This window comes from Pongo pygmaeus, chromosome 21 (genome assembly GCF_028885625.2).
Source record: "Pongo pygmaeus isolate AG05252 chromosome 21, NHGRI_mPonPyg2-v2.0_pri, whole genome shotgun sequence".
Lineage (NCBI taxonomy): Eukaryota > Metazoa > Chordata > Mammalia > Primates > Hominidae > Pongo > Pongo pygmaeus.
In genome coordinates, this window is record NC_072394.2 from 20,587,547 (window position 1) to 20,600,405 (window position 12,859).

The 12,859-nt window shown below is 47.6% G+C and overlaps 1 long non-coding RNA gene across 2 annotated transcripts; it reads right to left on the minus strand.

The window, feature by feature from the left end:
• Positions 1–4,316: 4,316 nt before the first annotated feature.
• LOC129022118 (uncharacterized) lies at positions 4,317–12,427 on the minus strand. Of its 2 annotated transcripts, none has more exons than XR_008496234.2 (4): positions 12,303–12,427; positions 7,806–7,950; positions 6,883–7,028; positions 4,317–6,346 (listed from the first exon to the last, which is right to left on the minus strand). It is a non-coding gene; the product is annotated as an uncharacterized LOC129022118 (long non-coding RNA). The 2 variants fall into 2 exon arrangements; XR_008496233.2 differs by lacking the exon at positions 12,303–12,427 and adding an exon at positions 11,440–11,672.
• Between the last annotated feature and the right edge of the window lie 432 nt (positions 12,428–12,859).

Genomic DNA, 12,859 nt, shown 5'->3' on the forward strand with positions numbered 1-12,859 from the left:
TCTGTCTCTCTCTCCCTCCCCCTCCCTCCTTTTGCCCTTCCACCATGGGATGTTGCAGCAAGAAGGCCCTTGCCAGATGCTGGGCCCCCAGTCTTGGACTTCCCAGCCTCCAGAACCATGAGCCAATAAATTTCTGTTCATTATAAATTGCCCAGTCTATGGAATTCTGTTATAGCAGCACAAAGCAGACTAAGAGGGCTGCAGTCAGATGTCAGCCTGGGCTGCCATCATTTGAAGGCTCTGCTGTGGCCAGGGGATCCACTGCCAAGGCAGCCCTCACTAGCTGCCGAGCTGGTGCTGGCTGCTAGCAGGAGGCCTTACCATCTCTCTGTGTGGGCCTCCCCAGGGCTGCTTGGGAGTCCTTTTGGCATGTGGCTGGCTTCCCCCAGCATGAGTCACCCAAGAGAGCAAGGCGGGAGCTGCAGTGCCTTTTCTGACCCATCAACACTCTGCTGGACACAGAGGCCAGCCCTGACTGAATGTGGAAAGGACTGCATGAGAGTGTGGCTCGAGGAGGCCAGAACCATCAGCAGCCACCTGGGAGACTTGGCGATCACAGAGAGAGGGAGACAAGACATTGTATGGAAACTGTGAGTGGCTATGTCAAGTTCATAATATTCCATAAACATGGGTAGGGGAAGATAAGGATGAATGATTAGCAAGGAGAGGAGAAAAAATAAAAAGCAAACCTTGTGCTTCCACTGGACAGTGGTACATGAAACTTTTTCTTTTCTCACCTTCCTTGTTATTTTAAATGATTTTAAATAATATCAGTAATGCATGCATATATCTTCACAATAAGAATGTCCAACAAAGCTCTCCTTAACCAAACCACCTTGAATGCCACCTCTCCCCAGAGGTCATCACTGTAACCATGCTGAGTCACATCCCAGGACTTGCCTTCTCAGCTTTCTTTGTACATTGCAGTGTGTGTGTGTGTGTGTGTGTGTGTGTGTGTGTAGGAAATGAATTTCATTTCATGAAAAATGTAATTCCATTTTGTATTTTTTTACATAAATTGTATCATATCATATCATTGCTCTTAGAATTTTTTCCACTTAATTGATACATCTTGGACATCATTGTGTGCAGATACTTAAGTCGATCTCATTCTTTTTGACCACTGCATGGCATCCCACAGTGTGGCTGCACCATGATTGTAACCATTTCCCTAATGAAAAATATTTAGGTGGTTTGCATTTTTTCTATTACTAGCAGTAAATGTTGTATGTGCATCTTTGTACACTTACTTCTAGACTATTATTTCTGAATATATATGTATCTTCAGTTGTCAATTCTTAATTTTATTATGTTGTAATCAGTAAGTGTGACCTATATCATGATTTCTATTTTTTGGAGTTTGTTGATCATTTCTTTATGGCTTAACACATGACCAATTTCTGTGACTGTGCTATGTATACTTGAAATAATATACATTCTCTGGTGGGTAAAAAGACCCATTAGCTATTATATGATGTTTTTCTCTGTTATTTAAGAGTTTTGTTTATTTTTATCTTCTTGGTCTCTGTCAATTTCAAGAGCTGTGCATTAAAAATCTCACACGATAGTGGACTTTTAAATTTATCTTTGTATTTCCATCAGTTTCAATAAAAGTTGCTAATATTTATTCACCACCTGCTGTGTGTCAGGCCCTGTGATAAGGACTTAGCATATATTATCTCATCTGATCCTTACAACAGCCTATAAGGGAGGCATTATTATTATCCTTGTTTTTCAGATGAAAAAACCCAAAAGAAAGAGGAACCTGATATCACATACCTAAAAAGTAGCAGAGTTGAGACTTAACCTACTCTTGGCTCTAAGTATGCAGCGTGGACCACACATCACAATTGCTTTTCCTGGAGCCCTGCTTTTATTTTCTGTAGCCCTGAGAAAGAAGGAAAAAAGCTGCCAATTTCTATGACACGATACTTTCTTATGCATGAGAGTTTTTATATTTATCAAAAAAGTTCTTTTAGATTTTTTTTTTTTTTTGAGACAGGATCCCGCTGTGTTGCTCAGGCTGGAATGCAAGTGGTGCAATCACGGCTCACTGCAGCCTCAACCTCCTAGGCTCAAGCAATCCTCCTACCTCAGCCTCCTGAGTAGCTGGCACTACAGGTGCACATCACCATGCCCAGCTAATTTTTAAAATTTTTTTTGTAGAGAAGGGGTCTCACTATGTTGTCCAAGCTGGTCTCAAACCCCTGGGCTCAAGCAGTCCTCCCACCTCAGCCTCCCAAAGTGCTGGGATTACAACTGTGAGCCAATGAGTCACCACACCTGGCCTTTTAGACTTACTGATAAAACATTTTGTCATAGATTTCTCTTGAGCATACACGAAAAGGACACACATGTGTCCTAAGACTTGCTTCCTCCCAGAACCCGATGCCTCTGTGTCACTTTTGAATTAGAGCCGACTCTGTCCCCTGAAGAGCGATGGGGACACAGGATTTATTTGAACGTGCTCCAGTATTGTCTCCAAGGTTTTCTTCCAAGGCATTCACATCCATTCACATCGGCACTGCTGCTTTATTGATGTTACCAAGAAATGTCAACAGGAATTAGGAATCACGGACATGCGCTGTTTTGCTCTCGCTCTCAGCTGTGTGTTGAGAACACAGTCGTAGGACAGCAGGGTGGTGCAGGGGAGCTGCTGGCATCCGCAGAGAGAAATGGGAAGACAGCCACATCTTCAATGGAAGGCAAGCTGATGCATGGAGCCCCTGGGGCTGCCTGCAGTTACATGAGCTGTTCAGACGCCAGGGACACCAAGGGTATTTGAGTGGCTGAAAGGTTGACGAGGATTCCACAGGGTGGCAGCAGAACCAGGACCAGGAACAGGGGAGCACCACCAAGGAAAACCTGGACACAGCCACCTGGGGGCAGGAGCCACACCTACTTCAGTTTATGAGAAACAAGTTCACTCGTCCAAACCCAAAGAATGGACTCAGAGACCCGGAGAACTGCAAAAATGAGACTTAATGACAGTCTTGCAAGATTGGGTATCTGATGCACAGGCGCAGCCAGCACAGTTTCAACAAGCAATTTATCCCCTAGTGCACAGGTACCTCCCCCAGTTCCTCAAATGCTGAGTACTATGGAGGTCACAGTCTTCCTGGACATCGCCTATGGGTTGGTGGGTAGGGGTTTTAGGCATTTTCTTTACTGTTGTCTTGCTGCATCTTGTTACAGCCACAATGCATTGCAATCCTAGTTAGCTCAGGGGCTCTTCAAGTATTTGACTTATGACCTAAGTAGCTGGGCAGGCTGATAAGAACAGACAAAGTGAGCTATTTTGCAGGCTAGCAAACTTTCATCTTAGACTAACTTCTTTGGCTCTGGTGAGGGCAACTAAGCGGGCGAGGGGCAACAAACAGGCATCGGCTCTCCAAGCAGGGGCCTAGTATATCCTGTTTCTTCTGCAGTTTGCTGACCTAAACTGATTCAAGGCACTATGTCTTAGAAATGAACCACTATATACATTATTTCCTTCAAGTTCATCATCATGTTCCCAGCACCCAGCGCAGTGTGGGAAACAGAAACAAGAGACAGCAATGGAGCCCTCAGTGCTCTAACGGCCCCCAAATCGCTGTGTAAACTCCGCCTGCTCGTCTGCCCTGATGTGGAGAGCGCCTCACAGAACTGTGTCAGGGCTGGAATTTAGTGAGCAGGTCCATGGCGTCCCCACTCTTTTATGGGAGAAACCGCACCAGGACAACTGTCTTTAGAGCTTCCCAAACCACACTGTTACTCTGCCTTCTGTTTAAAATCTCTTGAAATCCACACCGCAATGGCACAGTCCCTCAATTCTCTCCAAAAAAAAAAAAAACTGGGGTACTTATCCCCCTATGATGGCAAGTGAAAAAGAGTCCAACGTGTTCATGGGCAAATTATCCAAGCATTTATCAACCCCTAGCTTGGAAATTCTTTGGCTGACTAGTTTCTGCCCCCTGGTCTGTTTACGTTAGGAGAGGACTGGGCGGGGGCTTGGCCAAGGTGAGGTAGCTGCAGGAACGCTCGCAGAGACAAATACTTTGTCCTTTTCTGTCCTCTTTCCTGCCAACAAGCCACATGGGTATTTTGCTGAGGAATGAGCATGCCTCCACCAGCACGGGGATGCCCAGCATCTGTCAGCACATGTTTTCCGAGTGTTCCCAGTCCCACCCTGGTTCCAGAGGGGGTCATACAAAGCACAGAAAACCCTCTCTGTCTCAAGACAGTGTAGCTAGCAAGTCAAAACCAGCACCACTCATTAGTTAGCGAGCAATTCGGTGCCAATTGGCAGAAAATAGGTGAAAAAAGGTTCACAATCATATTTTTAAATAGTTTTATGAAAGTATAATATTCATACAAAATCATAAATGTGCCAGTCATAAATGTATACCTCATTGATTTTTCACAAAATGTTTACACCCAGATCAAGAAGAGAAAATTACCAGAACCTACCAGCACCATCCCCCACCATGCAAGGATCCCACTGTCCTGGCTTCCAGCACCACAGCCTAGCTCTGCCCATATTTAAACGTAGTGTAGCTGGAATTGTAGAATGTGAATGCCCTTCCTCCTGGCTTCTTTCACCCAATATTACGCTGGTGAGCTCATGGGTGCTGGGGCTCACTCATCGCCGTTGCTGTGCGGTATCCATTTATCCACACTGCTCCATTGGCGGGCGTTTGCCATCTCTCCCATTTGGGACTATTACAACTAGCACTGCCCTGGAGGGCTTGGTGGCCACACATCCCCATGCCTGTTGCGTGACTGCCCAGCGAAGGACTTGCTGGGCACAGGGGGTACCTGTGGTCAGTTCTTGTGGATATCACCAGGCAGGTGCCCAGAGTGGTTGCCTCACAGTTCTATTTAGTGATCCTTTTGACTTCACATTTAAATAAAATTACCTCCCAGGAGGGAAAACACATTACTATAGAGCACCTCATGTATCCTGGCATGAGACATGGCTGTCACCAGAGGATGGCATTGAGTAAAGGAAAGGAAAGCAGCCATGCAGTCACAGGTGCCCTTGTATTTCCCTTGGGAAGCCACTCCGGGGGGCGGGGGGTGGGGGCAGGGGAGACTGAAATTTCAGCTTTCAATAGACACAGCTGTGAAGACGATCCCATGTCCAAGAATCCTGGAGTGCCCCCAGAACATCTCTCATCATTAAGAAGGCAACGACAGGCTTCCACGCGGAGGCTGCCAATAGCCGGGAGGGAAGGCTCTCTGGGCTCACTCTTGCCAGGCTGGGTGTTGGTCCATACCCCACTGTTGTTTAAATTGTTTATCATTCATTCTCTCTCTTTCTCTCTCTCTCTCATTTCTCTTTCCCCGACTCTCTCTTCCCATCCCCACAACTTGTGTAATTATGTAATTGTATTTATAAAAGTCAAATAAGGTGACTCCATTTTATCATCCTCTTTTTCAAAGCTGATGCAGCTAAGGCTCAGAGAGGCTAAGTAGTTTGCCCAAGGTCACAGAGCATTCACACACACACAACTCCCTGGCCCCACAGGGCATGATCTTTCAGCTGTACCATCTCTCTACAAAGCCACCATATAATAAAGAATGTAAAGAGACTCTCTTCCTACCAGAAAGTCCCTTATATGTGAGCAAACCCCTAGGATGCCAGAAGGACTCTGTGAGATTTGTGTAGAAATCTCCTGATATTTCAGTTCTCCCAGCGAGTGGACACCTATTTCTCATCAGGAGGCTTCAATGTCCCTAAATTCATCCCCAGTGTTCTGAAAGGGGGAGATTACGCTCAGGAGTGACCAGCCAATTGTTAGGGAAGATTTCAGTCGAGGCTTTGCTCGCGAAGGTGCACTGCTCACAACTTGGCTTCCCCTGTGTGGAACATTTATGAGCACCAAGGCTGGGGCTTGCTCTCAGGTCAGAGTTCGAATTGTCCACTGTCTGCATCTCAGTTAAGATGCACCCGTCAGTCCTAACATGGAACCCAGAGTACAGTCTTTCTCCCCTGAGTAGGTCTTGATCCAGAGATCCAGTTACGGCCCCCCAGAAACCAGTTATGGCCCCTGGTCATTCCAACCTCCCCAGAAGCAGAGAGAGGGCACGCAGCTGGACTGGGTTGCCTTAGCTAAGGTGTGGCTCATGGATAGGAGTGCCTGCTGGCTGCCTCAACCAGGAAGGAGGGGCTGCTGTTCCTGAAAAGCATGGTCCTCTCCTCTGGCAAGTCCACCATCATATTCCAACAGGGTAAGCACAGTGGAACGCGGCGAGGGGAATAACCCAGTATCACAGGCAGCCCCAAAGAAAGGGCAGTGGGACGGGTGAGTGTGGTCTCCAGTTTTCTCACTGGAAGCCTACAGGCCTTCCAGGGTTGGGCCACCTGGAAGTAACAGAACTTTTAGTTTACATCACTAAAAACCAACCACACTCTTACATTTCAAAGAACTTGCACTTAAATCAAACTGCCAAAATATAATCAAGTTGCATGACTCTGATTTTAATTTAGGCCTAAATTTCTCCAGTAGTGTAGGGAACATTCAGGTGGCCAGTGCTGGGAGCCATATCACCAAATGGCATTTGCTTGGGGAGCCAAAGTCCCCCAAAAAGAATTGGGCCTGGAGAACCTTACCGATATGTTATCAGTAACATTAACTGTCCCTTGATCAACCTTTTCCTCTTTGTAATTATTTTTCCTCCACGACTCCTGTGACATTCTTTCCCATGGTTTTGAAGACAAAGGAAAGTGTGCTGCCAAGCCTTGGGCATAGACAAGCCGCACAACATTTACTGCAACTTTAAGAAATTGTTTAATAGGAAAGGAATCTTCCTAAAAGCATTTTCTGATCATCATTAAAGAATTCAATCCCCTCTTTTAGCTTAGAGATAAATAAAGTCCTGATTACTGGAGCAAAGTACCTTGAGAATTTCCCATTTATTCCCTGATGACATAATCCTCATGCCAATAAATTGACCATGTGATGTACATGCTCCTGTAATGCCACGTGTTAATGTCAGGGAATAAATTCACAATCTGATTTGATTTTTTTTGGAGTGGGGAGAACCTGAAACAACATAATGCAGACACATAATCAGCAGACACAAAATAAGCTGTTCATCCGATTTCACACACACTCACAACCAAACCTCACTTCTGAAATCACCATAATTACTTTTTTAAATAATTCATTTTTAACGATTATAAAAGTCTGCATTCCTGTGGTGGAAAATATAGGAAATAAGAAAATAACAATCACCACTAAGCCTATGATCCACAAATAAGCCCTGTTAACATTTTTGGTCTATTGTATTTTAATACTTTTCAAAACATACATAATTTCACAACCCAATATCACATTGTAGGTGCAACTTGTACTGATTTTTTTTTCCCCTTTGCATGCAACATTGTCAAAGTATGTCAAAATGTGGAAGGATATATGCTAAGGTATTAGTGATAACCTCTGGGTGGCAGATATATTGTTATTTTCTTATTTTCTTTATGCTTTATTACCTATATTTTCTAATTTTCTACAATGCACATTCATTATTATGAAAAGATTATTTTTAAATTCAGAAAGATTATTTTCCATGGCTGCATACCATTACATCTTATGGATACACCCTGATCTACTTAATCTTTATCAAAATGGTGGACAGCTGCCCTTTCCAAGGTCTTGGGAGGGGCCCTTGGAATGTGTTCATGTGGTCATATGTTTTTGTGAAATTTGCAACAGTAAACTATAAACACAGTCATTTGAGACCATTCTAACTTCCCTCCTGCACATCTTTGCTGTCAGGTTGTACTGGGAGGAAGTCAAATTGAGGGCATTTATGGGACTCACCATCATTTCTCATTGTACCTGTTACTGCAGCCACCCTAGCATAGGGATGCTTTCAGGATGCTGCCATTGTCAGCAAATCCATGAGGATTTAAGGGGATTCTAGGAAGATGGCAGCAGTGACATGGGTTTTGAATCTCCTTGAATCCTACACAAAAATAACATGGAAATTAGATAGTAAAACCAAAAACACATGGGCAAATGGCCAAAAACAACAAAACTAGATGATACAGTCCCTACCCTCTAGGCCCTACGTACAAGCAAGTGGGGGCGACCACCATGGCCACAGCCCTGCGTGATACCAGCGTCTGTGTGGAGGGAGAAGACGGAAGCAAGGGAAACCTGGAAAAAAGATGACTTGGGAAAGAATTCAGGACAAATGAAAATCATCTCAGAAATGAGGGCTAAACTGGAAGGAACACAAGGGCAAATAACGCATTGAGAGAAACAGGAGAAATTTGTTTTCGTCATAAAGACATAAAGGAAAAAATAAAAAGGAAAAAATAAAAAATGACAAGTAGGCAAAAAAGATTCAGCATATAGGTAATAAAGTATCTAGAGAAAAAACCTGAAGTAAAATAGCAGAACAAATACTGAACTCTGCAATGGCAAAAAAAAAAAAAAACTTTCCCATAATTTAGATTTAGAAAACAAAACAAAACAAACAAACAAAAAAAAGAGTTGAAACTACATTCTGAAAGAGCACAGTGAGTACCTGAGAATATCAACCCAAAAGGACCAGCACCAAGACATAGGCTAGGAAAATTACATGGCTCATGTATACGTATGTAACTTACCTGCACATTGCGCACATGTACCATAAAACCTAAAGTATAATAATAATAATAATAATAATAATAATAATAATAAAAGAAAAAAAAGAAAAAAGAAAAAAAGAAAAAGAAAAAAAAAAAATTACCGAACTCTAAAGACAAATAAATAATTCCTTTGCGAATCTGGGTGGAACAAACATGAATGAACATAAAATCAAAGGGAGAGAAAATCTGATTACCATCCATGTGGAGAGCAACACTTACTCCAAAAGGAGATAGAGGAATCAATTCTGCAACCCAAAGAGCTGCTCTCGGTCAGTGCCATGAGGCTACATCTGTGCAGGGGGCACAGGCAGGCCTGGACGCCTGTGTATGGCAGGGTGATAAGGCCCAGAAGGGAACATCACACACAGCCCAGACTGGCATGGAGCCACTAGTTGGATATCTGCAGGGGAGCGTAAGCCAAGAGGGAATCCTCTAGGAGGAGATGGGCCAAGCCATGCAAGCGCAAGGAAGAGAGAGGAGGGAGGAGGGAGAGCCACATTGCGTCATGCTGGAGTAAGTAGGTTTGTGGGGACTCAAATGTGTCCTTTCTACCAAAGCACAAGCATTCAGGACAACCATCACCAAGTTCAGCTGCAGTCCTAGCACCCTACTGCTGTCTGTTTTCACAGGAGCACCAGTCCAACAAGAAGTGCATCGAGGCACATGTACATAGAACTGTGACATGCAGTTTGGCTTTGGAAATCTTGAGCACTGCACCATGCCCAGGAAAACCGTAGATGTCCTTGGCTGTCCTGTACCAGAATGACCAAATCATCGCTGTGTCTGCACAGTCCCAGAAATAAAACCACCAACCTAGTTTTCAGCCAACTCAGTTTTTAAGTTAGTAAATGTACAGTTGTAAGGTTCAAAGTCATGAAAAACAAGGAAAGACTGAGTGACAAATGAAAGATTAAGGAGAGAGACATGATGACTAAATATTGCAGGGCATCCTGGATTCAATTCCGAAATAGAAAAATTACATTCGTGGAAATACTGGTGAAACCCAACTGAAGTCTGTCATTTAGTAAATGGCATTGCACAAGGGTGAATTCTTAGTTTGGATCAATGTCACATAGCTATATAAGTTGCTAACATTTGGGGAAACTGGGTAAAGGGTATTTGGGAACTTTGTACTATGCCTGCAACTCATCTATAAATCTAAAATTATTTCAAAATATGAAGTTTAAAAAATAGTTAACACTTCGCAATAACAGCACAGAAAAAAACAACTAGTTATTTGGCTGAATCTGTTTCTTTTTTACCTTTTTGATGGTACTTAGAACATCACAAGGTACTGTAGGTGGATCCCAAGTGTTCTGCCCCAGTGTTGAGGTCAGAGCTCTCCCTGGACTTGCCCCCAAGATCCCCTTAGCAAGGAACTGCTGGGGATGCCCAGGAGCTCTGGTACTGGTCCCTACTGTGGCCATGATCCCCAGCATGGAGAGAAGAAATCAGTGGGTGACACCTTCCTGGACTTTCCCTGTGCCTGTCCAGCCACTGTCCTCGACAGTTTTGCTCTCTGACTACAACTGGATGTGGGGATGTTGTTGATGCACTTGAAGGGTTGGATGCCTCGCCCATCGTTTCTCACCCTGCTGCACAGTGCTGATGCAGCTAAGACCATGGCCCTGCCTTGCATGCCCACAAAGCCACACCCACACTGTTCCGGAAGGTCTCCCTTAGTCTGGCACCAATGCAAACAGCTCAGCACTGTCATCACAGCAGCCCGTCCCCAGAGAGCAGAGCCTGACCCCAGCCAGATGCCCGCAGTCAACCCCGGAGGGACCCCAGGGGGCAGGAGTAAGGCTGGGGAGGCAGAGCTGACAGAGCTGGGGTGGGATATTGAGTCACACTCCCTCGGCCTTTGGGAGTGTGTCTGAGAATGGTCCCGGGGAGGAAGGGGAGAATTCCCTCATTGGCCCCCATGCATCGCTGGTCCAGGCCCCTGCGCGCTGGCTCACCACCGGCAATGCACACTCCACGACCGGGGAGCCCCACACAAGAAGGCAGAGGCCACGCCAGGCCACATTACCCCTGGGCAAAGCTCTCAAAATCCTGCCAGCATGTAAGGAGAAACTGAGAGGATGGGCAGTGTGGGAGGCAGGGTCCAGGGCAGCTGCCCCATCCTCCCAACAGAGCAACTGCGAGTCTCTGAGGCATTCTCTGCCCAGGAACCCAACCAAGCCCACATGAGGGCAGGTGGGAGGGCCAAGTGGCTAACACTACCGGGGCAGCCTCAGCCGCTTAGTGCTAGTGGATCAAGACCCCAGCTTCCCCACCTGCCAGGCAAGACAATGCTGAGGCATGATCCGCATATGGTCCTGGGGGTCCCTAGCAGGTGTGAGCCCCTGCTGCCCACAGTGGAAACCTGTGTCAACGCACACTCCCGGTCTGGCTTCCCTCCCTCTCACATCCCCTCCCCGCAGCTGCCTCCCAGGACCACATTCACCACCTGCACCCAATCCTACCCATCGGGACTGCTTTGCAGAGAATCCATTTAAAACTGACCAAGCTGGCGCTGGAACCCTGCACTGTCTGATTCAGACCCAAAACGTTTAAACACAATGCTAATACCCTCAGTTGTTGGGAATGTTGGGTTCCTCGTGGGTTCCATTTTGATACTGGCCCCTGTGACGGCTACAGGACACGGGACGCCACCCATCCACTGATGCCACCTTTCTACCTCCTGCCCCAACAACGCCTCATGGGCACCAGAGACTCCGGGCACATTCCATGCTTCTCCAGATCCAGGGACCACGGAGGAGGGAGACTGTCTTCACCTCTCTGCTCTGCAGCTTTAGATCCTGCATGCCACTCACCGTCCCTGTGGCTCCAGACCCCTCCATGGGTTTATCTCCCCCAAGGAAAAATCATCACGGGGTTCTTCTGTTTACACGCACTGGCTGCAGCCACAGCCTGGGGGACCAGGGCTGGACGGCGCCACAGGTAGAAGAGGGCCCGGATTCCCGAGTCACCTCCCAAGTCACCGTGGGGAGCTAATCAGGCCGCGCTGACCTTCGCCTCCAGCAAGGCCTCCGCTTCACTCCCTTCAGGGGCCTGGACATCATCTCTGGGCCTGGGCACACCCTGGGACAGTCAGAGGCGGCGGCTTCCATGCGCCTCCCTCCCTCGGGCCTCACCACCTTCATTCTCTCACTCTAAAACCTCCCGGACAAACCACTAAAAACCCTTCCTTTAAATCACCAGGGGAAACGATGCGGCTGTCGTGGTGGTGGGTCATTTGGTTTTGGTTCGCGTGACCTCAGTGAGTGTGTCCTATGGGGGAGTCGAGAGTGCTGATGTCCCCCCGGATGCGGGAGAGTCCACTCCGGGATCGCTGCTCCTGGAAAACCGCGTGCGGGTGCAGTCAAGCCCCTCAGTTGGGGAGGGAAGGCACTGGAGGACGAGGCCCGGAGGTAAGTCCGCAAAGCCAGGCTGCCAGGCTAACCACGCCCAGCTTCCCCCAGCCACCGACCAGGCTGCGGGGACGCTTTCAGAACATCATGCGGGTGCGCCGGCTGGCCCTGGGTGTCTGGGCCGGGGCCCCTCCAAGCCCACCTGGGAGAGCACTCCCGTCTCCCCCCACCCCAGGGCGCCCACCACCCCGGCCTCCGCCGTCGCCCCGCGACAGCGCCCCCAGGGCCCGGCGTCCTGGGCCTCTGACTCTGCCCCGTTTGCTAACCCGGACCCTCGCCGCGTCTTCCGGCTCCAGTATCCCCGGGAACCTCCTCCCTTTCATCACTCGCCTCGACAAGACCTTCTGAGGCCACATCTCGAGGCAACAGCTCTGTGCCCCGCCTTTGTTTGGCTCTCAAAATTGTGCTGTGCTCCCTCATCTCCAACAGTGTTACGCTGATTTTCGAGCTTTTCCTGGCTCCCCCTGGCTCTTTGCTGGTGTCACTCGGTTCTCCACCCATCCCAGTGCGCACGTGTTTGCTGTGCCAGCCCCGTGCGAGCTGAGCTGTGGTTAGAGTCCGTAGATTACAGCGAAGCTGCAGTCAGCAGCTCGTCTGCCTGGCCCTGCACACTGTGAGACTCGAGGCAGTGCCCAGGACCGCCTGGGGAAGAGAGGAGGGAAAAACCAAACCCCGCAGAGGAAGGACGAAAGCTGGCAGCCAGGTCTGCTGCGAAAGGGGAGAGAGGTGGGCAGTCCAGGTCTGGGATGGGCCAGCCTAAGTTCGAATCGCTGTGTCAATGGGCTGGTCACTCAGCCCTTTTAAGCCTCAGTTTCCTCATCTC